The sequence below is a fragment of the Phascolarctos cinereus genome, unplaced genomic scaffold, assembly GCF_003287225.1.
Source record: "Phascolarctos cinereus isolate Bilbo 61053 unplaced genomic scaffold, phaCin_HiC Scaffold_726;HRSCAF=1367, whole genome shotgun sequence".
NCBI lineage: Eukaryota > Metazoa > Chordata > Mammalia > Diprotodontia > Phascolarctidae > Phascolarctos > Phascolarctos cinereus.
Window position 1 is genome coordinate 3474317 of NW_027556098.1, and position 21459 is coordinate 3495775.

Below are 21459 nucleotides of genomic sequence, written 5' to 3' on the forward strand. Positions count from 1 at the left end.
ATGAGTTCTCTTTTCATTAGAGGCCATCCAGACTTCATATCATATCTATCAATGCTTCTTGCATTGATACCACATGGTATTGAAACCACATGGACAAATATAACCTACATGGAAACACACACACTTTACACAAAGAGGAGTACTTGATTTAGTTTGGCTTGAGGTGTTGGGACAATCTCTAAGAAGAAAAATCTCCCAACCCTTCTAGTTTCGAGTAACTTTCTGCTACTACAGCTGCTAGATGATAGTGCACTGGTCTGGAGTCAGAAATCTGACCCTGGGCAAATCTATATGCCTCAGTTTCCTCAAATGAAAAAATGGGGACAATAATATCTACCTCACAGGATTGTGGGGATTAAATGAGAGCCTGGCATATAGTTAGTGTTTAACAGATGTTTGTTTCCTTCTTTCTTCCTACTGTGGACAAGGGGTAAGGTTTCTCCTCTAGAAGCCACATTGATTTATTTTCAGTTTTTACCTATTTATTCTTTTCTGATGGTGCCCCCTACCCCTTCTGTCAGCACCCACAGTCAGCACCAGTCAGCACCCACAGTCAATTTAAGTGTATAGATGTTCTTTACTGAAATATGAGTGTAGTTTGAGGTGGGGATAGATGGGGACAATTCAGGTAGAGTCTCATATACTTAGTGAGCTTGGGACAGGTTTGAAATATTAACGATCCCTTTCTTCTTGCTCCCCCCCCCCGCCCCAGTCCTTGCTCATTCCTTTATCCCTAGGCTCAGGCCAACACCTCTCAGCTCCTTGGGGAGCCCTAGATATTTAGGGAGGCACTGGACTATAGTGTAAAGGACCCCAAACTTGGAGCTGTGGAACCTTAGTTCAAATCTTTGCTCTGCCACTTATACTTATGTGACCTCGGGCAAATCACCTAACCTCATTTGACCTTAGCTTCCTCATCTGTAAAATGAGGGGGTTGGGCCAGATGGTTTCTAAGGTCTCATCTACTACTATATCAATGACCCTTTGCTGCCTGGGGAAATTCTCTAGTTCCTAGGGCTTCTCCAGCCCCCACAATCAACTTCAGGTTGATAGCTATGCATTCTGCTGAAGGGGCAGAATCAACCAGGGCTGTGCTCGTGGGAAGTTCTTAATTAGGTTTTTCACTTGCTATGGCACTGATGCTCTTCAAATATGTTAGAAGCTGAGGTTGTCTGTTGTGCTTACTTCTACAGGGATAAGAAAAGCTTCTGAAAGAGACTTCATGTATGTAGCAAGCAGCCCAGCCTGCTGGTCAACTTTTTAGACATTGGTGGGTTTTTTTTTAGGCAATTGGGGTTAAGTGACTTGTCCAGGGTCATACAACTAGTAAGTGTCAAGTGTTTGGTCTGAGGCTGAATTTAAACTCAGGTCCTCCTGACTTCCAGGCCAGTGCTCCATCCACTGCGCCACCTAGCTGCCCCCATTGATGTTTTTCTAGGTAACTTCTTGTCCCTGCTCCTTTGCTCCCAGAGTCCCAGTGAACTGGGGAATCCTGGACTCCTAAATGTGGAACTGGAAGTGTTTTCAGAGGTTATTTAAGCCAATCCCCTCATTTTCCAGTTGAGAACACCAAACGTGAGGGAAGATAAGTGATTGGCCCAGGATCCTGCAGGTAGTAAATAATAATGATGGGATTTGAACTCAAGTCCTTTGACTCAGAAAATAGAGCACTGGACTTGGAATCAGGAAGACTCCTCTTCATGAGTTCAAATCTTACGTCAGATACTTATTGGCTCTGTGATCTTGCACAAGTCACTTCACCCTGTTTGCCTCAGTTTCCTCATTTGTAAAATGAGTTAGAGAAGGAAATGGCAAGCCACTTAAGTATCTTTGCCAAGAAGACCCTAAAAATGGGGTCATGAAGAGTTGGATGTGACTGGAAAAAGACTGAACCTAAAGCACTGTACCTCCATTATCAGTAGTCTTCCTAATATACCATTAGTAGTACCTACCTTTGGTAGAGCTATGAATTATGACTGGTAGCGCTCTCTGAGCCCACCTTCCCACAGAAACACTAACACAGAACACTCCCTTGCATGGCTTCTTGACAGCAATAGGAACTCATAAGATATTTCTAGGGTAGAGTCTAGCCCAGATGGACCACATTGACTATTAGGCTGATCCACACTTTGGATCTCACATGGATTAAGAAGCTTGCCCTAGTCTGTTTTGACCCAAACCTTTTTCAAGAACACCAACAATCTTCTGTTGAAGCCTCATGAGATTTTCCTGTCTGAGATTGATTTCCCTGTTGGGGGATTCTCATTCTCACTGTTCCTTGCTCTTGCACACTGGTCACTTTCTCTTCTACCTTCTATTAGTGTGTAATTATTCCATGTCCTAGCACACTCTAGAACAGGTATTCTTAAGTAGAGGTCCATAAACATTTTTTCTTCCTTTTAAAAAAATGGTTTTTGTTTTAAATAAAATGAGTTTCCTTTGCAATCCTATGTCTTTTATTTGAGACATTAAAAAATTTTTTTTTCCTGAGGTAAGGCTCATAAACTTCCCCACACTGACAAAGGAGTCCATAACATTAAAAAGGTTGAGAACCCCTGCTATAGTGTCTTCTAGACTGTTTGTTCAAGCCTCTCTCCGTGACAGAGCCGCCTTCTCCATTTTCTTTCTCAGAACTCGTTTCTCTGAAAAATCCCCCTTGGCTCTTCATAGCTCAGATCCACATGCTCATCAGGTTGCCTGGTCTAGCCTTGGGGTACCAGCTTCCCTTTCTCAGGCAGCCGTATCTTCTTGTCCGGGAGTCCCATTCTCTAAATATGCTCTAGCATGTTGAAGGCATTTGCCAGCTTGCCCCAGAAAGTTCCTTTCTGAAAGCACTTAAAAATAAAGAACATTAGGCTGGAAGTCACGAGACCCAGATTCTAATCTGAATACCATGAAGTAGCTATTCATTGGATTGAACCTTGTATTTGATCATGCCCTCCCTGTCTGGGTTCAGCTCTTTCTGAGGAGAGGGGTATTTTTGTTTGAAGTGACTTCACAGTTCTTGTTCAGTTGTATCCAACTCTTTGTGACCCCATTTAGGGTTTTCTTGGCAGAGATACTGGAGTGGTTTGCCATTTCCTTCTCCAGCTCATTTTATAGATGAGGAAACTGAGGCAAACAGGGTTAACTGATTTACTTGTCCAGGGTAACACTGCTAGTGAGTGTCTGAGGCCAGATTTGAACTCAGGTCTCCCTAACTGCAGGCCCACTACTCTATCCACTGTGTCACCTAGCTGCCCTACTTCACAGTACTGGTTGAATTTCTGAAGTCATTTAAAAACATGATGAGGCTTGTTTAATTCGCTGTATTTCTAAATCCTAAGGGGTGGGGAAAAGTTGATAATGGGTCATAGTTTTGAGAATTGGGTCTTAGGGAGGAATAGCCAGCTAAGTTTATCCACCATGGTATTATTTTGACCTAGAAACCACCCTCAGACCCTGTAAATTCTAATTCTAAATTCTAATCTTTTCCCTCAGAAAGGTCATATGATCATGACTTTGGAGCTGGAGGGGAACTTGGAGACCTTTTGATCATAAAATGTGGAGTTGCAAAGGACCCTCAGAAGCCATCTAGTTCAATCCCCTCGTTTTATAGCCGAATTAAATGAGACCTACACAACAGATGTTTCATGCTATGAGATCCTACCCATTTCATAACAGCTAGTATTTGTGTAGTGTTTTACAACGTGCAAAACAGTTTACAAATATCTTTTTCTCCTCACAAAAACCCTGTAAAGTAGGCACTATTATTGTATCCGTTTGGATAAGGAAATTGAGACTGAGAGGTTGAATAACTTGGTCAGGGTCACACAGCTAGTCTGTGGCAGGATTTGAACCCAGGTATTCCCAACTCTAAGTATTATGGACACTATATCACCCGGATGCCTTTTCCAAGCTAATGGGTGAGTTCAGTGATTGGCCACCTAATGATGAGTCGAACCCATCTGCCCTGACTTACTGTCTGAGTTTAGGGGGACGAATTCAAAGGCAGCCTTAGGTTTCTTACTGATGGACTGATTTTGCCTAGATGTCTGGCTGAAGATTTGGAATGAGAAATCCTGACCCACGGGAATCTAAGTCTCTGATATTAACTAGGAACAATCCAAAAGAGAACCTATTATAAAGCACTTACTGTACCTTGTAGAATGTTTGGGAGTTGAAAGTAAAACTTTGGCCTGGAATCTGCAGCAATGGCATTCAGGTTTTATAGGCATTAATTTCTAGCAGTACTGGTCATTTGGGGTTAAACTTGCTCTAGAAACAGGGAATCAAATAGCTACTGGCTAATCTCTCATTCAGTGAATGCCACAGGAATGCTAGGACACCAGTCAACATAGAGCAAGCTGTTACTGATAAAGACATTAACCACCCAAAACTGAGAGCAACTTGAAACCTAGAAAGCCCAGTCTAAAAGGCTTGGTGTTAGGAAAAATCATGCACTTTTACTTCATTTCTAGGGATATTTGTAAACTTGCCAAATTGACTTTTTTAAAATAATGTTTCTGACAACAGAAATCAAGTCTTTGTAGGTCAATTTACTATGTTCAAACTTGCAAAATTCATCATTTATATAAATGACAATTTCAAATGGACACTAAGCAATTTGCTGAATTAATTAGAGCTATGGGGATAGAAGGATACTTTTGTTAACTACTTCAAGAGGAATAATGACAGTGAAGTTACAGTAGTTGGTTTTTTGAGCACAGTTTATGGAGATATATATATTATATATTATATATATATATATATATATATATATATATATATATATATATAATATAATTATAGAAGGATGTCCATGGACAGGGACCAGAGAATAACTCAGCTCAAGTCAAATCAGTAAATATTTATTAAATTTGTGTGGCATTTGTGCTAGCCTGGAGACACAAAGATGGAAAACAGCACAATTCCTGATCTATAATCTTATGGGGGGGGGTAGGGTAGAAGACATGAAATGCAGACACATAACCATGATGGAAGGTAAGATCAGCAAAGACAATGAAGGGATCTCTACAGCATGCCATATAAGAAATATGAGGAGAGATGTATGATTTTCATCTGGAGAGATTAGAAAAGGATTTATGCACAAGGAGCTGGGTCTTGAAGGAAAAAAAAAAGAATTCCAACAGGCAAGAGATAAGGAGAGAGTGTGATCCAGGCATGGCAGAGGGTTGTTGTTTCATTAAAAAAATTTATTTTTAAAATTCTAAACTTAACAAACATGAAGTAAAACGAGCATTTCTTTATATAAAGAAGATAATGTACAATAAAACCACAAATTGCCATTAAATAGAGCTTGCTTTTCTAAGTATATAATAATTTTAACCTGTAACTTTCTTTTAATTTTTAAAATAGATTTATTACTACAGTTGTTTTTACTATCTAGATTTGACCCTATGCCCTTCCCCTCTTCTTCCAAAAGAACCATCCCTTATAACAAAAAACTAAAGAAAAAGAAAATGAGGAAGCAGAGGACCACCCTACTCCCACCTCTGAAAAGGAATAGTGAGAAATGTCTTGTCATATCCTTTTTCTTTGTAATTTTGCAGCATTTTTGTTATTTTTTGGTTGTTATTCTTTATATTCTTGTGGTCATCGTATATATTATTTTCATGGCTCTACTTCACTTTGCATCATTTCCTGTAAGTCTTTCCATACTTTTCATTCACATTTGCCAATTCTTTTTTTTTCTAAAGAAAATACTAATAATCATCTTTATTCTCAATATTTACATTTGGTTATTAAAATGTACAGATGACACACAAATAGTAAAACAAGAATTTTTACATATATATATTTTCAGGAATACAATCCTTGCCATTTGTGAAAAATACAAATTAACAACAAAAACAAAAACAAAAAACTTTTAAAACCCAGTAAATGTGGAGGTTGAAGACAGAGAAGAGAGAAACATGGACATTCCCACTTTCTTCCTCCCAAACCTCTAACTGTCATGTGAACTGTGGTTTTCAGAATAGCTTGTAAGACCCAGAAATTCGGAACTGTCTTCATTGGTTTGAAATAATTCCACTAAAGACTGTATTGGTGAACTACACATACTGTCCTCTTTGGTTGCAAGAAATTCTGCTTTGTTCTTCAAATGTAATTCCACCTTCTTCTGACTTCCTTTTTTTTTTTTTTTGTTCTTCCAAATACTCTTTTTACTTTTCGGTGCAGCTTCCCTGAAGGCAACCTATCTGTACTTTCCACGTCTGCTTCTTTGGGCTTTTCATCAGGATGACTATGGGATGTTATCTTGGCTTGACCAGTAGTTGTTCTGGGAAATTGCTAATGACTCTAAGACTTAGAACCGTTACCATGTGGGGAACTAGTGCCTTTTTCCTTCTGACGGGTATCTGGAAAAAACCTGCTATCTGACTTTTCATTTAGCTGAGACACATTTTTGTCTGTTTTGTCAAAATCAGAAACCCTCATAAATGTCTCTAGGATATATAGCAGCATTCTATTTTTAGTTCTTCTAGGTCTTTTTGATTGATAGTTCCTTTGTGGTCAGAAACTTCAAAAGTATGTCCCTGCATATCTTCATTCAGAGGTAGCTGTACGAAATCCAGCTTAATGTCCTTCTTCACTGGTATTCTATAAGATTTCCCACAATCCAAATGTTCTCTGAGTTTGCTTGTTGAGCTGTAAGGACATGGACTGCATGAAGCAAATGAGTTCATGGGCTCTGAACTGAAGGCAAGCTGCTGTGAAGGATCCTTGCTTTCTTGATACTGGAAATGGTGTTTCATCACCTGTTTGGTACTATTTGCTGGAGAGTCATTCGGGTAAACACAGTGCAATTCCAGTTGTTTTTCAGGTTCATTCCTTTTAAAAGTATTTCCAATGATAGGAGCAAAAGATCCGGTACTGCATTGTACTCTTCTGGATATATTGCTTTTGCATTCTACAAAGTCATACACCAACTTGTATATGATTTCATCAACAACTTGATACTGAGTACTTTGCGCAGTTTCTGTGTCGTTCACTTAGAAGATGGGCTTGCAGCACAACGCGTCCCTGGGACCCGTACTCCCAGTAGTCTTTGTTCTCTGGTCTGGGCTGGACTGCGAGGGCCGGCAGCGCCCTTAGTCGGCTTCTCAGCCCGCTCGGTTCCTTTGTTTAGCTTGTGTTAAATCCAAAGGACTGCAGGGCTTAGGAACGGAATAGTTTATAAAAGGTATATTGGACAGCTGAAGGTAAAATGGTCTGTAATGGTGACTTAAATCTTCCACCTTTACAAACGGCTTTTTGAGCCTTCCTGGTTTTGGTTTCTGAATATCTAATCATTTTCACACCTCTCTTACTGATGTGCTTGTTATTTCTAGATCAGATACAATTCTTTTCTTTGTTCAATATGGTATTTAATATCATCAATGTGAAGAATTTTCACTCCCCGGGATAAAGCATTTGACAGGATACTATTTGAAGGGATGCATTCATGTTTCTTGATAGCATTTTCAGCTGATAATTTGACTTTGCTGATACATACTGAATCTGGAGTCTTTAATGAGCTTCCATCACAGCTAGGATGAGGTGAATTATTTCCTCCTGTTTATGTTGATTCTGGACTTGGGACAGGAGAAAAACACCCCGTTGTCTGAGCATATTTTGCTTCCTTTTTATTTGAAATTAGGCAACATATCTTTGCTGAGAAATTCTTCAATTCTTTGGGCCTTTGCTGCGGATCCTCATGGTGCAGACCCTGCGGTCCACATGCTGGGGCCGGTTCCCTGGTCTGCTGCTCTAGCCGGCCAACTGCCGGGGCTGGAAGCCACACTTGCCAGTTCTTATGGGACAGTAATATTGCATTATATTCATGTACCACAATTTGTTTAGCTATTTCCAAATCAATGGATATTTATTGTCTTTGCTACCTCTCCAAAGTGCTGCTATAAATATTTTGGTGTAGAGGAACACTTTTTTTTTTTATGGCCTCCTTGAGGCTTAGTAATGGAATCTCTAGATCAAAGACCATGTGCATTTTAGTCACTTAAGTTACACAATTCTAAATTCCCTTCCAGAATGGTTATACTAATTCACAGTTCTATCAACAACACATTAGTGTGCCTGTCTTTACACAATCCCTCCAAATATTTGACTTCTCATTTTTCATCATCTTTGACAGCTTGCTGGCTGTGAAGTAAGAACTTAGGGTTATTTTGATTTGCATTTCTCTTATTATTAATGATTTTGAACATTTTAAATACGATAAATAGTTTACAATTCTTCTTTTGAGAACTATTTGTTAGGGGCAGCTAGGTGGCACAATGGATATAGCACTGGCCTTGGATTCAGGAGGACCTGAGTTCAAATGCGGCCTCAGACACATAACACGTGTTAGCTGTGTGACCCTGGGCAAGTCACTTAACCCCACTGCGTAGCCAAAAAAAAAAAAAGAAAGAGAACTATTTGTTCATATCCTTTGATGGCTTATCTACTGGTGAGTGTCAAAATGTAACTTTAAAAGACATCTTGCTTGCCCATGTTTCCTTTTGTTATTTTCTGTGCTTTAAAAATAATTCTTCAATTACTCTTCTTTCTTTTATCTTCCTTCCTTCCTTTCTCTCTCTCTCTCTCTCTCCCCTTCTTTCCTTCCTTTCTTTCTTCCTTTCCTATTGATTTTAGTCCTTTCTCTTTCTTTCCCAACTCTCTTCTCCAAATGAAAAAAGTGTTGGTTGAGAACAAACTCCCAAACAAAAAAATTTAGAAAGAATTTTACAGTTGGCTCAACAAAAGGACAGAATCAGGAAACAGTGTGGCTCCCTCCTTTTGATTTTTTGTGTATGTATACATATGTATATATACATCATGCAGAGTTTAAGCAAGAGCACCAGCTGCAAGAAGATAGTTTTCTTGATATATGTATCAGCAGGTAAGCATAAATGTTCAATAAAATTGGGGCAAAGACAAAACACAAGTTTTGGGTATACCCAATACAAGACCTGAGTGAACCCAAAACAAGCACTGGGTGGGATCCAAGCATTCCTTATAGCCATCTCCATCTTTCCTATACAATTTCTGAGGTTAGCCTGAACTTTGTGGTAAACTTTGGGTTAGACAATTTCTAGCCAGATAAAGTTAGGTTCAAACAATATTAATGAATAATAAATAATAAAGTATTTTCCCTGTAAGAGAAAAATAAATACTAGATTTATGTAAATATTTCAGTAGATTCATGATCTAATCAATATGGGTACTTTCTCATTAAGGCAGATCACAGGCTATTAATGCCTTCTTATCCTCTGAAAGTCTTGATCCCATTCTTTGAAAAACAGTGTGGTATGCTGGAGAAAGCACTAGACTTGGAGTCAGGATTTCCAAGAAGGAGTGTTGAGGAGCGAGTGCCTTCCCAGTGGGGTAGGACAGCCAGTGAAAGGCATGGAGACGGAAGTTGGAGTGATGTGTGTGAATACAAGGAGAGTAATGCAGATTGAAAATACAGGAATGGGCCAAATTATGAAGAGTGTAAAATTACAAAGGTAGTTCAGGTCTGGGTGGTTGCTGTGTAAGTGGGGAGAAGTAGTAAGTATGTAAGTGGGGAGTGTGTATGTGTATATGTGAGAGATATTGTCTCCATTCTCTGCAGTTTCTCAATATGAATATGAAGCAGAGTCAAAACAAGTGTTTACTCCCTACTTCTTTGTCCACCAGCTAAGATATGAGCAGGGAGATGAAGAGTATAAAGGACAGGTGAGTCAGTTCAGCTATTTCTCTTCCTTCTCCCTTATTTCTCTTTCCTTGATCCCTGGGCTAGGGTTGTACACTCCCCCAGGTAACTGAAGTAGGTCCAATTCAAATGCCACATTCTTAAGAAGTCTTCCTTAAATCCACAATCCCCCTTAAATACTGTGATGACATTCCCTCCATTGGCCTCACATAACAGTGAGGCTCATCTCAGGGTAATCAAATGAAAAAGCTATGACATTGGTGCAAAACAGGGTATATCACTGCTGCTCAGTAAACTCCAGTGGCTCTTTATTGTCTATAAGATAAAATATAAACAATGCTGTTTCCATGTGAACTTCTATAGACCCTGGCCCCTTCCTTTCTTTTCCAGTCTTCCTTAATCTTAGTGTCTTCTCTGTGAGATTGTCTCTAATTTATCCAGTGTATGTCTTGTTTTTACATAGTGGTTTGTTTGTTGTGTCTCTCATTAGACTGTGAGCTCCATGAGATTACCTGCCACATTGTTGTTGTTGTTTGTCCTTCCTTTTGAAGAGGACCAGTGACATCCCAGGGTGATGTCTTGACTGGTGGGTGAATTGGATTTAAGTGACACAGAGTTGCGCAGTTGTCAGCTTCATTCTTTCTTCCTGAGACATTGAAGTCCAGCAGCAAGACAAGAGTCAAGATGACTGGGAATGGTCCAGGATATGGCAGATGACCTTGGCATCTTTGACGTCTGACCAAGCTCCTAAGTGATCCACAGCTCCAACTTCAGCTGCCTTCATGGCCACTGGAATAAATTGTTCTCATCCATCCGTTCCACTGGGGGAAGTCTTCACAGGCTTGGGGTAGACAGCCCCCTAAGTCACCCAGTTTGAGTTTGTGGTCTGTTACCCTCAACCTGGTTTAATCCATCTGTGGACAGTTTACTGGGGCATGGGCACTGGACATACTACAGCTTCTTGGAGGCACAGGTGAGGGTTGAGTGCCAAGTGGACACAAAAGGTGTAAGTAGCCCTGAAAAAGGCTTGGCAAGCCCTCATACCAAAGGTGCTTGTCCCTTATCTCTTGGAGAGTCTCTTGTCCCACCTTGGATACCCATCCATCCCAACCTGGCACATAGTAGGTGCTTAACAAATACTTCTTGACTGTTCACTAACAGTTACTAATCTCTCAGCAGATTTTAACCATAGTTTCAAGTTGTCATTTAATACTTTAGAAAAATTATGGGTGCAGCTAGGTGGCACAGTGGATAGAGCACCGGCCCTGAAGTCAGGAGGACCTGAGTTCAAATCTGGCCTCAGAACAAACATGATACTTACTAGCTGTGTGACCCTGGGCATGTCACTTTACCCCAAGTACCTAAAAAAAAATTATGCCATTTTTCACACTCTGCAATCTGACCATACTGGCTTATTTGCTTTTCCAGGCACATGACATTACATCTCTTGTCTTCATACCTAGCCATCTGCTTATGCCTAGAATACTCATCTGCCTTACCTTTCCCTTTCAGAATCCTTGATGTTCAAAACTTAGCTCCAACATCATCTACTGCCTAAATTGCAAAAGATGATGTAAATTATGTGATGAATAAGGTCAAACAGCCATTTGGTATTCAGCCAAGAATGTAAATTATGTGATGAATCAGGTCAAACAGCCATTTGATATTCAGCCAAAGTCCTTGGGCATTTTCTTAACCCTCTCTTTCTTCATTTTCATATTTCACTGAACATTTTAAGTCAGTGACCATAAGAAGAATTCCCTAATCTTTCTTTCCCAAGCCCAACGTGGTCCAGACCTAGCAAATGGCTTTTCATCTAGCTCCATGCTCCCTACTAGCATGTACTTGTATGTGAAACATAAGGCTTTTAAGAAGTCCTCTTTAATGAAAGTGGATCATTGATATTGCAACAACCTAATTCCTTTGGTGAAACAGAAGACTGTGAAATGAATAGCTAGTTTGTTTAAGATACAAGACCAAGAAACATAGTATGCATTCTTGGTCCCTGTCAACACTCTCAATTAAGACATTTTCCTGAAAACATAAATATGTCCTTCAGATGAAGTGTCCTCAACTCTCATTTACCAGTGCAGGTAAAATAGAGACACAAAATATGTAGATTTATAAGAATGTGAGTTTCTTATTCCCAACAAGCCCAGATTAGTATAATCCATTCAGTTGTATTTCACAAGCCAAATGTTAGTGGTGATAAAGTGGAAGCCTGGAGCACTTATGTAAAGAGCAATCCTTTCTGGGAAGACTGGCTTTTCAGGGGCTTTCAGGGCTTGATAATGAATTTTTGTAGCTTGATAACATCTTCAGCTAGAACAAATCTTCCCTTCCCCATGGTAAAGGGTCCCCTTTCAGGCTTGTTTTTCTAAAGTCCTCACAGCTCTGGTTATGGCTGTGTTTTCTTTTTCCAAAAAAAAAAAAAACAACACCAAAAACAGAATCAGGAAATAAAATGCAAGGAGGGAAGTGTGGCAAATGAAGTGGCTGTCAAAAGAGGTTTCTAAGGGATAAATCTTCTCAGACAAATCTGATTGCTTTTGGAAAGGGGTGGTGGTGGCAGTAGTTGAAAAGCATAATAGATGACAGCAGAACAGGTGGAGGTAATGGGGCCTAGATTTCAGCAAGTCATTTATTAATCTTCAGCACAATAATCTAATAAACAAAATCAAGGCATTTACAATCAATTTTAGAACAAATGTGAGAATTATGCTGGTGCAAAATACTTCATCCAATTGTCAAGGTACCAAGGAGAAGGTTCATTTTGGGGGCCTATGCTAAGACAATATAAGAAATAAAGTAGTTTTTTTCCCCCTCTTAGCAATGCTTCTCTTTTACCTTTAGCCCAAGGGGTTTCATATTATAAACTAAGAACATAATCTAGTTCCAACTCATCATATTTTGATCTAATGACTTTGTTTCCTCACTTTATTTTTTGAGGCAGTAAATCAAGAATTTTATTGAATTGTTATTCAGTCATGTTTGACTCTTTGTGACCCCATTTGGGGTTTTCTCAGCAAACATACAGGAGTGGTTTGCCATTTCCTTCTCCAGCTTATTTTTACAGATAAGGAAACTGAGGCAAAAGGTTAAGTGACTAGTCCAGGGTCACACAGCTAGGAAATGACTGAGGCCAGATTTGTGGCACTTTATCCAGTGTGCCACCTACCTGCCCTATTTTTTATTTTATTTTATTTTAGTAAATGTTGTGTTCTTACTAGACACCAACCCCCATTCCCCACTCCCTCCCCTGCCCTCCGTTCAGCTAACTCTAGTGGGTTCCTTTACCTTTAGGATCAAATATAAAATCCTCTGTTTGGCTTTTAAAGCCTTTCAAAACCTGGAACCTTCCTACCCTTCCAGTCTTTTTACACCTTACTCCCCCCCCATACACTGTGACACTGACCTCCTTGCTGTTCCTTGCACAAGGTACTCCATCTCCTAATTCTGAGCATTTTTACTGGCTGCGTCTCATGCCCGGGACACTCTCTCTCCTCATCTCCACCCCCTGGCTTCCCTGGCTTCCTTCAGGTTCAGCTAAAGTCCCACTTTTTGCAAGAAATCTTTTCCAGTCTTCCTTAATCTTAGCGCCTTCTCTCTGAGATCGTCTCTAATTTATCCTGTGTATGTCTTGTTTATACATAGTGGTTTGCATGTTGTCTCTCTCATTAGATTGTGAGCTTTATGAGATTACCTGGCACATAGTAGGCACTTAATAAATGCTTATGGACTGGAGACTGACAATACACATCCCCCAGCAGATTTCAGCCATAGTTTTAAGTTGTCATTGAATCCCTTTAAATTGTTCTGCCAGTGCATACTGTGCTTCTTCTAGGATTACTATTAGTTTCTATTTAGAATAAATAACCTGCCCTAACCTAATTCATACTGTGCATGGAGTATCTCATACTTTTCAGGGAAACTGAGAGGTGAATCATAACTTTTTAAAGGTCATCTTTTAAAGTTTTATTGATGTTTTGCTTTTTCATTACAAACATTTGCAGATTACTGTCATTGTGTGAGAGGTCTTTTGTGACAAAGTAAACAGTTAAGTTAAAACTAACTTTACATGTAGTGAGAGACAGAGGGCACTCTATGTATAGTAGGGTCTTCCTGTAGCAAGAGGAAGGCTGTCATTGTATGGTTCAAAAAAAAGGGAGGCAGAATGGACATCTCTAGCCTCTTCTCTGTCCACTGTTCTCCAAGAGGGATTTTTGTTCCTGCCAGGAGGGAGGAAGGAAGTTGGGGAGGAGAATACTTTGACCTCCTCAGAGAGAGAGGATACCAGGCTAGAATTATGTCTATCTACTCCCTTAAGTATTGTTCATCTAGGAGATATGATCGGGTTGAGCTAATTCTCATTTTTTTGGAAGAAGGAAGACTCCAACCTCTATATCCAAGGTTTGATCCCTTCGCCACTTAATATCAGCTCCACAATGAATACATATGTAGTGAATAGCAAAGAAGCCTCTTTATCCAAATCATAGGGAGAAACAGAAATCAGAGAAGGTATTCATATTGAAATGTATAGCAGACAATATAAAGGAGCTCTTTATATGAAGGAGCTTTTTCACATTGGGAGCATAATTCAGCACAATCAAACAAAGAGGGGGGTCCTGGATCTCACCCAACAGTAAACTACCCAAAGTCTCAAGTGTAGCAAACTGGGGGTAGAGACCTGATGGAGACTGACAGCTCCACTCATGTCTTCCTAGAGTCTTTTGCAACCTGAAGTGGGATTGGCTCCTTCCATCTTTTCTCCTGAAGCTGGAAGCTCCTGAAGTAGAGTCACGAAAGAGAGTTAAAGCTTGATGAGTCCCTGAAAAGACCTCGCGTTGAAGAGTCCTGAAAGGAGACTCACAGCTTAATGAGGTCCCCAAAGGCAACTTGAAGGGAACTGCCCTGGAGCTGAAGTACTCTCAGCTCTAACCAACTCACCTAGGGCAGGGCTTTCATCTCCATCAATAAGGAAAGAGTCCCATATCAATGGGCTTTGGGGCAGGGGTTGCATACAATGATAGCATCTGAAAGTGCATGCAACATTTCACATCCATAGCACCTTATCATCTCCCAGAGCAGCCCAGTGGCACAGTGGATAGACTTGAAGTCAGGAAGACCTGAGATGAACCATAACTTTTAATGTAATTTCTATTATTCTCAGGATGCTGAGGTTGCCTGCCTCAATTTCTTCATCTGTATAGTGAAGAGGATAAATCTACCTCCCAGAGTTATTATAAGGACAAAATAAGATAATAGTTGTAAAGTATCTTGCAAACCAATAAAGTGCTATACAAATGCTAGGTATTATGATTTTTGGTAGAGTCTTCTAATATTGTGATCCTTTGGGAAAAATAAATACAGAAATGAGAATAATTCTCTGGGATAAAATAACAATATTCATGATGGTAGAGGGGCAAGGCTGAAGAGGAAAGTGGCATCTAAAAAAAGAATACTTGGCAGTGATTTTTTTGGATTCTGTGAAATCCGTGGATGATATCACCTCTTTCTTTGCTCGACTAGCTAACAATTCTAGACCTACTTGGCACTGTCATGGAAAACCAAATCACCGTGCAAATGACAAAGCTGTTTTGTCTTTGATCTCCATGGAACACATCAGAAGACATCGGATAAAATTAGCTTAGAGGAGATGACATTTTAAAGGCAGATGATTTATTGTGGGACAAATCTCTCTTATTGGCTTGTATTTCTGTACTGTTGGATTCACATGCATATTTTCTCTTCCCATTTTCAAAGACTTTTAGATTGCAGTGAGGAAGCAAAGCACAACTTTGCACAAGGAGGTTTAGCAATCAAATGGTTTTGAAAATAAATGCTTGGTTTTAAAATACTAATTGTGAAGCCAGCTCTTTGAGGCAGCGCTCAAAGCAAGATGTTTGCTTTTCAAGAATATCTTTAAAGTTTATCTACTGAAGCAATTTGAGTGATGAGAGAAGTAATTTGGGGTGAGGATAGGGAAACCAGCACAAAGGTACAAAATAACAGGTTTTGAGAAGCTTTGGCACTGATGAGTTGGAAGGATGCTTCATAGAGTTATAAATTGTTGATGGGAGTAAAGGCGGGTGTAGAGAGTAATGGCCTGGGGATCAGGTGCAATTACATGAAAGTTATTGCCATGAGGTAAGGAAGGTGTGGGTAGGAGGATGAGAGATTACATGTTCTCATGTATTTGTCACCAAAACAGATTGATAGGTGACTATACATTAATTTATGGTTAATCACTCCTGCTATATTCATCTTTCTAGGACTGTCATATTTCTTTTTTTTTTGACTGCCACATTTTTTACTGGTCTTGTCCCAAATCTGAGTTTCTCCACATTGACTAGAATCTTCTCACCCCTTCCCCCCATTCTCCAGACCAATATGACCAGGCCAATGCTGAAACAAAATAGAGATGTTATGATCACTAACTTTACTTTCACGTATAAAAGATCCATATGAGAAATCTCCAAGTAATAAGAATTGTTGCTGGACTCTCTGTGGCCCCATTCTGGGGTTTTCTTGGGAAAGATACATGAGTGGTTTTGTCATTTCCTTGTCCAGCTCATCTCTACAGGTGAGGAACTGAGGCAAACAGGGTTAAGTCCAGGGTCATACAGTGTCTGAGGCTAGATATGAACTCATGAAGATGAGTCTTCCTGACTTGAGGCCCAGCACTCTATCCGCTGTACCACCTAGCTGCCCAAATAATAATAATAGTATTGGATATAAAGATTTCCAGGAACAGAGACATGGCCACATCTACTTGAGGCTAAATTGATTTAACTGTGGAGTTTATTGAATAATATACAGATCATGTAGATATATTCACTCATACAGTAAGAGGACAATATGTGTTTGTCAATCCCCTTCCCCCCAAACCCAACAACACACTTCACTGCTATTTGACCTGATCCAGGGATGTGAAGCAACAAGAATGTTCATTTGAGTCTCAGCCAAGTGGCTCCCCTTAGATTTTCAATGGTCTACAGATGTTAGGGGCCCAAGAGAAGTAGGATGGAGGAAAGGTAGATGCTCTGATCTAGGGGGAGTGGCTTTTGAGTACTCCATTTATGAGGGAGCTAGATTGGTCTGCACACAAGAGTAGTTAGAATTCCTTTGTTGGCTGTGCTCTTGGATAAGCCAAAGTCACTCTGGGAGTCTCTATCTTCTGTGGGTTGGTTGCACCATCTCTCAGTTTCTTCATCTATATAATGAGGATGATATTAACACCTACCTTCCAGAGTTGTTATGAGGACAAAATAAGATAATAGTTGTAACATATCTTGCAAACCTTAAAGTGCCATGCAAATGTAGAATGGCTGATCAAACTGGATTGCGTTAACAACATGTTATCACTTATTATTAAATGAAAAGCCATAAATATTTAAAACAGCCCTTATTATGAGTTTTTTTTTTATTTAGGTATTTTATGACTTTTCCTCAGATGGGCAGGGAAGGTAAGGGGAAGAGAAGGGATTTATATTTCAATTTGAACTTGAAACAAAGCTGCTTTTCCTCTTGATGGATGTTCTTTTTGGTAGTTAAAGAATGAAGATGCAATCACTTCCTCAAAAAGTTTTTGTTAGTTCCAGATTTCCTCAGATTAACTTGGTCCAAGTGACTCCTATGTTGATTTTGTTTTAATACTCTTCGTTTCATGGATTCATTTTCTGTTTGGCTAGTTCTAATTTTCAGGGAGTTCAATCTTCAGATGAGATTTATCACCATTTATTATTCTAAGGCATTAATTTTCCTTGCTATTTTTTCTTCCTGAGTTATTCCATTTTGTATCTCTTGTTTAATTTCTTCCAGATACCCTTATAGTCTTTGTGGCCAGGACATTTTTCTTTTCTGAGGCTCTATATGGACTTATTATATATTTAGTCTGTTCTTAATTGTATTTGGCATTTTTTCCCCTGTTTATTCCTATCTTCAGTCTCAGTTACTAGATTTGGGGCCTGTGCTTGGGTGAAATTCTTCCCCTTCCCTTGCTCTCAAGCTATGGTAAAGAAGGAAGATTTGGTTCCTTCCCAACCTTCCCAACCTGTAGCTCAACTGATGGTAAAGTTATCCCTTCCACATCATGGAGATTAGTGGTGCTGTACCCCTATGATCTGGAAAATCTGTGTAAAATTTTTTGCCATTCCCTTCATACCAGAGAAGAAGTCTGAATTATTATGGTATTAAGATAAAATATGTTGACATTATACAACACTATATATATATATATATATATATATATACATTTATGCATTTCTGAGTTTCTAAACTTTTTCTGTCATTGCTGGCCTTCACCTGTCATCTGTGGCTTCTGCAAAACTCCCCTAAAAATTCCCATTTAATTTTTTATGCTGAACTGTGACATATCAAAACTGCAATAGGTAAAGTCATGATGTGGAAGGGATAACAGTACTCACAGGTAGAGGGGTTTTAATCAATTAATTAAAGGAGATTTAATCAGTCAGTTAACATCCTTTTATCTCTGTAAAAATTATGTACATCTTGATAATTGAATCAAATCATCGCCGTCATTAGCCAAACAAAAATAAATAAATAAGTGGGCCATACGCGGACAGAGTCTGAAATAGCTAAGCCTTGGAGAGAGAGGAAGGATTCCAAGAAGTCTAGTAAGCTTGGAGCAGAAGTGGAGGAGGAACCTGAGAGAGAATTGCTTTGGGGAAGAAGGGCTTTCCCTCTCCTCCTCCTTGCTTTCCAGCAGTAAGAGACACTAAATCTAACTGGGAGCAAAGACTACATAGATAGACAGAGATAAAGAGGTTATTTATGTTTTGTGAAGAGATAGCATGTTGAGCCTTAAAAACAAATTAAAACCTCATTATCTGTGAATCCATCCTCTGACTCTGTCAGTTGAGGTGGGGATATCTTTTATCTTTTAACCCTTTATCTTTGGAATTTATCTCTCAACTTTTTTACTGCTGAACTCCTAAAAAGTCTACAGGAGTCAGCCCAGCACGGGTAAATTCTATCCAAGGCAGGAAATAGGGCCAGAGTAGAACTTCCTTCTGGAGAAGGAAATCGCAAACCACTCCAGTGTCCTGGTCAAGAAAACATCACAGATAGTGTAGTCCATGGAGTCTCCAAGTGTCTTACATGACTGAACAATAACAACAGAGCACAGTTCAGGGATATTCAGAGGCCCTAGGCACGTTAGAAGTCGGGGTAAGACCAACATCTGGGTAGCCTGGGATTGAACCTCAGAAGTAGACAATTCCTTGAGAAGGCAGAGACTTTTTTAGTTTCATCCACCAAACTCAGGAAGAAGCAGGTATAAGAATATGGAGAGAGGTATCAAGGAAAAGGGTTTTTTTTTTTTTTTTGCCTCTGTACAGACTAATCCTGAGAGTCACAGAGATTAGCCAAAGGAAAAGAACTAAGTTATAGGTAGGAGTTCCTAGATTTAGCTGTAACCAGGAGATCCCATTGTTAAATTTCCAATGTGAGTATTTATACCTCAGAAATTGGCAATCACTATAAATTGGGACTTGCTTTATTGTTTTATTTACTGTATAGACTTAAGATTGCAGATTAAACATAAAAGTGTGTGTATATATTAGTCCCTCACTCCCACCACTCATCAGAGCTATACCATGCTTGGCTATAGGGCAAGGAGAACACAAAATAGGGACAACCTTATAGAACAAATTATTCCCAAGATTTTTTTTGACTAATTTTAAAATTTGCATCCCTAATGCTTAGCAATTAATACACTGGCACAGTGCTTTGAACATAGAAAGCACTTAATACTTCATTTCTTTATTTGTTAGTTTATTTGTTCCTTCAACACTGATGCCACATTAGACATCTCCTTATAACATTCCCAAGATTTTAAGAGGCATCTACATAGTGTCATGGATAGGGTGCTTAGGTTTGGAATTGGAAGACCTGAGTTCAAATCCTACTTTAGAATCTTACTGGCTGTATGATCTTGGGCAACTCATTTAATTTCTTAGGGCTCAGTCTCCTCTTCTATAAAAGGGGTTGGATTTCCATGGCCTCTGAGGTCTCTTCTAGCTTTAAATCTTATGATTTTATAAATTAGAATTATCTCTATAATAAAGTCTCCTAGATGGAGGCCCCTTAATTGATTATAATAGTGGAGGGTGAGGAAGAGGGGGAGAGCTAGGACTATACTGTTCTGTTCTCTGCAGAGAAAATGGTAGGATCATTGATTTACCCATAAAATGTGTCTGGGACAGAGTCATCATTAGTTTTTTTTCCCCAAATGCAAAGCCTACTGGCAGCTAGGTGGCATGGTGGATTGAGTGCTGAGGCTGGAGTTAGGAAGACCTGAGTTCAAATCTGTACTCATATACTTACTAGCAGTGTCGCTCTGGGCAAGTCACTTAACCCTTTTTGCCTCAGTTTCTTCATCTGTCAAATGAGCTGGAGAAGGAAATGTTAACTTTGCCAAGAAAACCCCAAATGGGGTAATGGAGAATCAGACATGACTGAAATGAGCATACAAACTTCAGATTTATTTTTTTTTGGGGGTAGGGAAGCTTATCATTCTTCTCTACATTAATGTTGTCTTTTTTTTTTTTTTTTTAGGATAGGCAATGGGGTTAAGTGACTTGCCCAGGGTTACACAGCTAGTAAGTGTTATGTGCCTGAGGCTGGATTTGAACTCGGGTCCTCCTGAATCCAAGGCTGGTGCTCTATCCACTGCACCACCCAGCTGCCCCTTTAATGTTGTCATTTCAAGGGTGATGACACATCATGTTGCAGCTGGCATTAAAGTGATCCTTGGAGCATCTGTTAGTACACTTGGCATCACTGAAGGTTAAATTGGGTTGGAAATGATGGCATCCATGCAGATGTCTTCTGTATGCCTACTCTGATCAAACAATCCTCTGATGTGTCATGTTCAACCAGCTTTTAACTTCAAATTAAAATCTTTTCCTCCCTTCACTTGAATGAGAAATGGGCATTTCATGGTAACCAAGGAAGGCATCACTGCTGATGAGGTAACTAAGGGGTCCAATTAACCAATCAATGACTATTGAGTGAGGATATGTAATGCACAAGAAGTCATGTGATATAGTGAATGGAGTGCCAGATGTTCAGGAAGACTTGGATTCAAATCCTGCTTCTGACATTTGCTGTATTATCAAGTGAGATGACATATAAAAAGTGCTTTGCCAACCTTGAAGCCCCACACAAATGCCACTTAGGATTGGGCAATCATTGAGGCAAGTCATTTAATTTCTCTGAGTCCTAGGCAACTCCCTAAGATTTATCTACTAAGTACAAGATATCTTTACATAGAGGGAACTCTCACATTGAGGAAATAGCAGATCTCTGAGGCACTGAAATACATGACATATATAGTAAACTCACATTTATCCAGAAAGGTTGGAGAATGTAGAGTTAGGGCTCATTGACTCTCAGGAAAATTATGAACTATACTACAGTCATGTGGAATGGAGTTACATTGACAATTACAGAACCTTCCTGATAAGTTAAGAAAGGGACTGTGTGTGTGTGTGTGTGTGTGTGTGTGTGTGTTTGTGCAGTAGTGGTGGTAGGGGTCAAGGGAGGCCTGGTAGAATAGCAGTTGTGATTGGTTTATATTGAGTCTGTAGTGGATGCCTACCAATGCCTGAAGAAAATGGAATGATGTGTAGCATCCCTCCACCTAGTATTTCCTAGACCCCATGTCTGCCTGTGTTAACAATCACAGCATTTGATTTGCACCTCTCTTCTGCATTATCACGTTTCCTTTTGTATTGTGGATATGTTTACATAGCATCTGTGCT

The 21459-nt window shown here is 39.5% G+C and overlaps 1 pseudogene; it reads right to left on the reverse strand.

Annotated features, from left to right (window-relative positions):
- Nucleotides 1-5869: 5869 nt before the first annotated feature.
- On the reverse strand, nt 5870-15306 carry LOC110222471 (protein DBF4 homolog A pseudogene; annotated as a pseudogene).
- Between the last annotated feature and the right edge of the window lie 6153 nt (nt 15307-21459).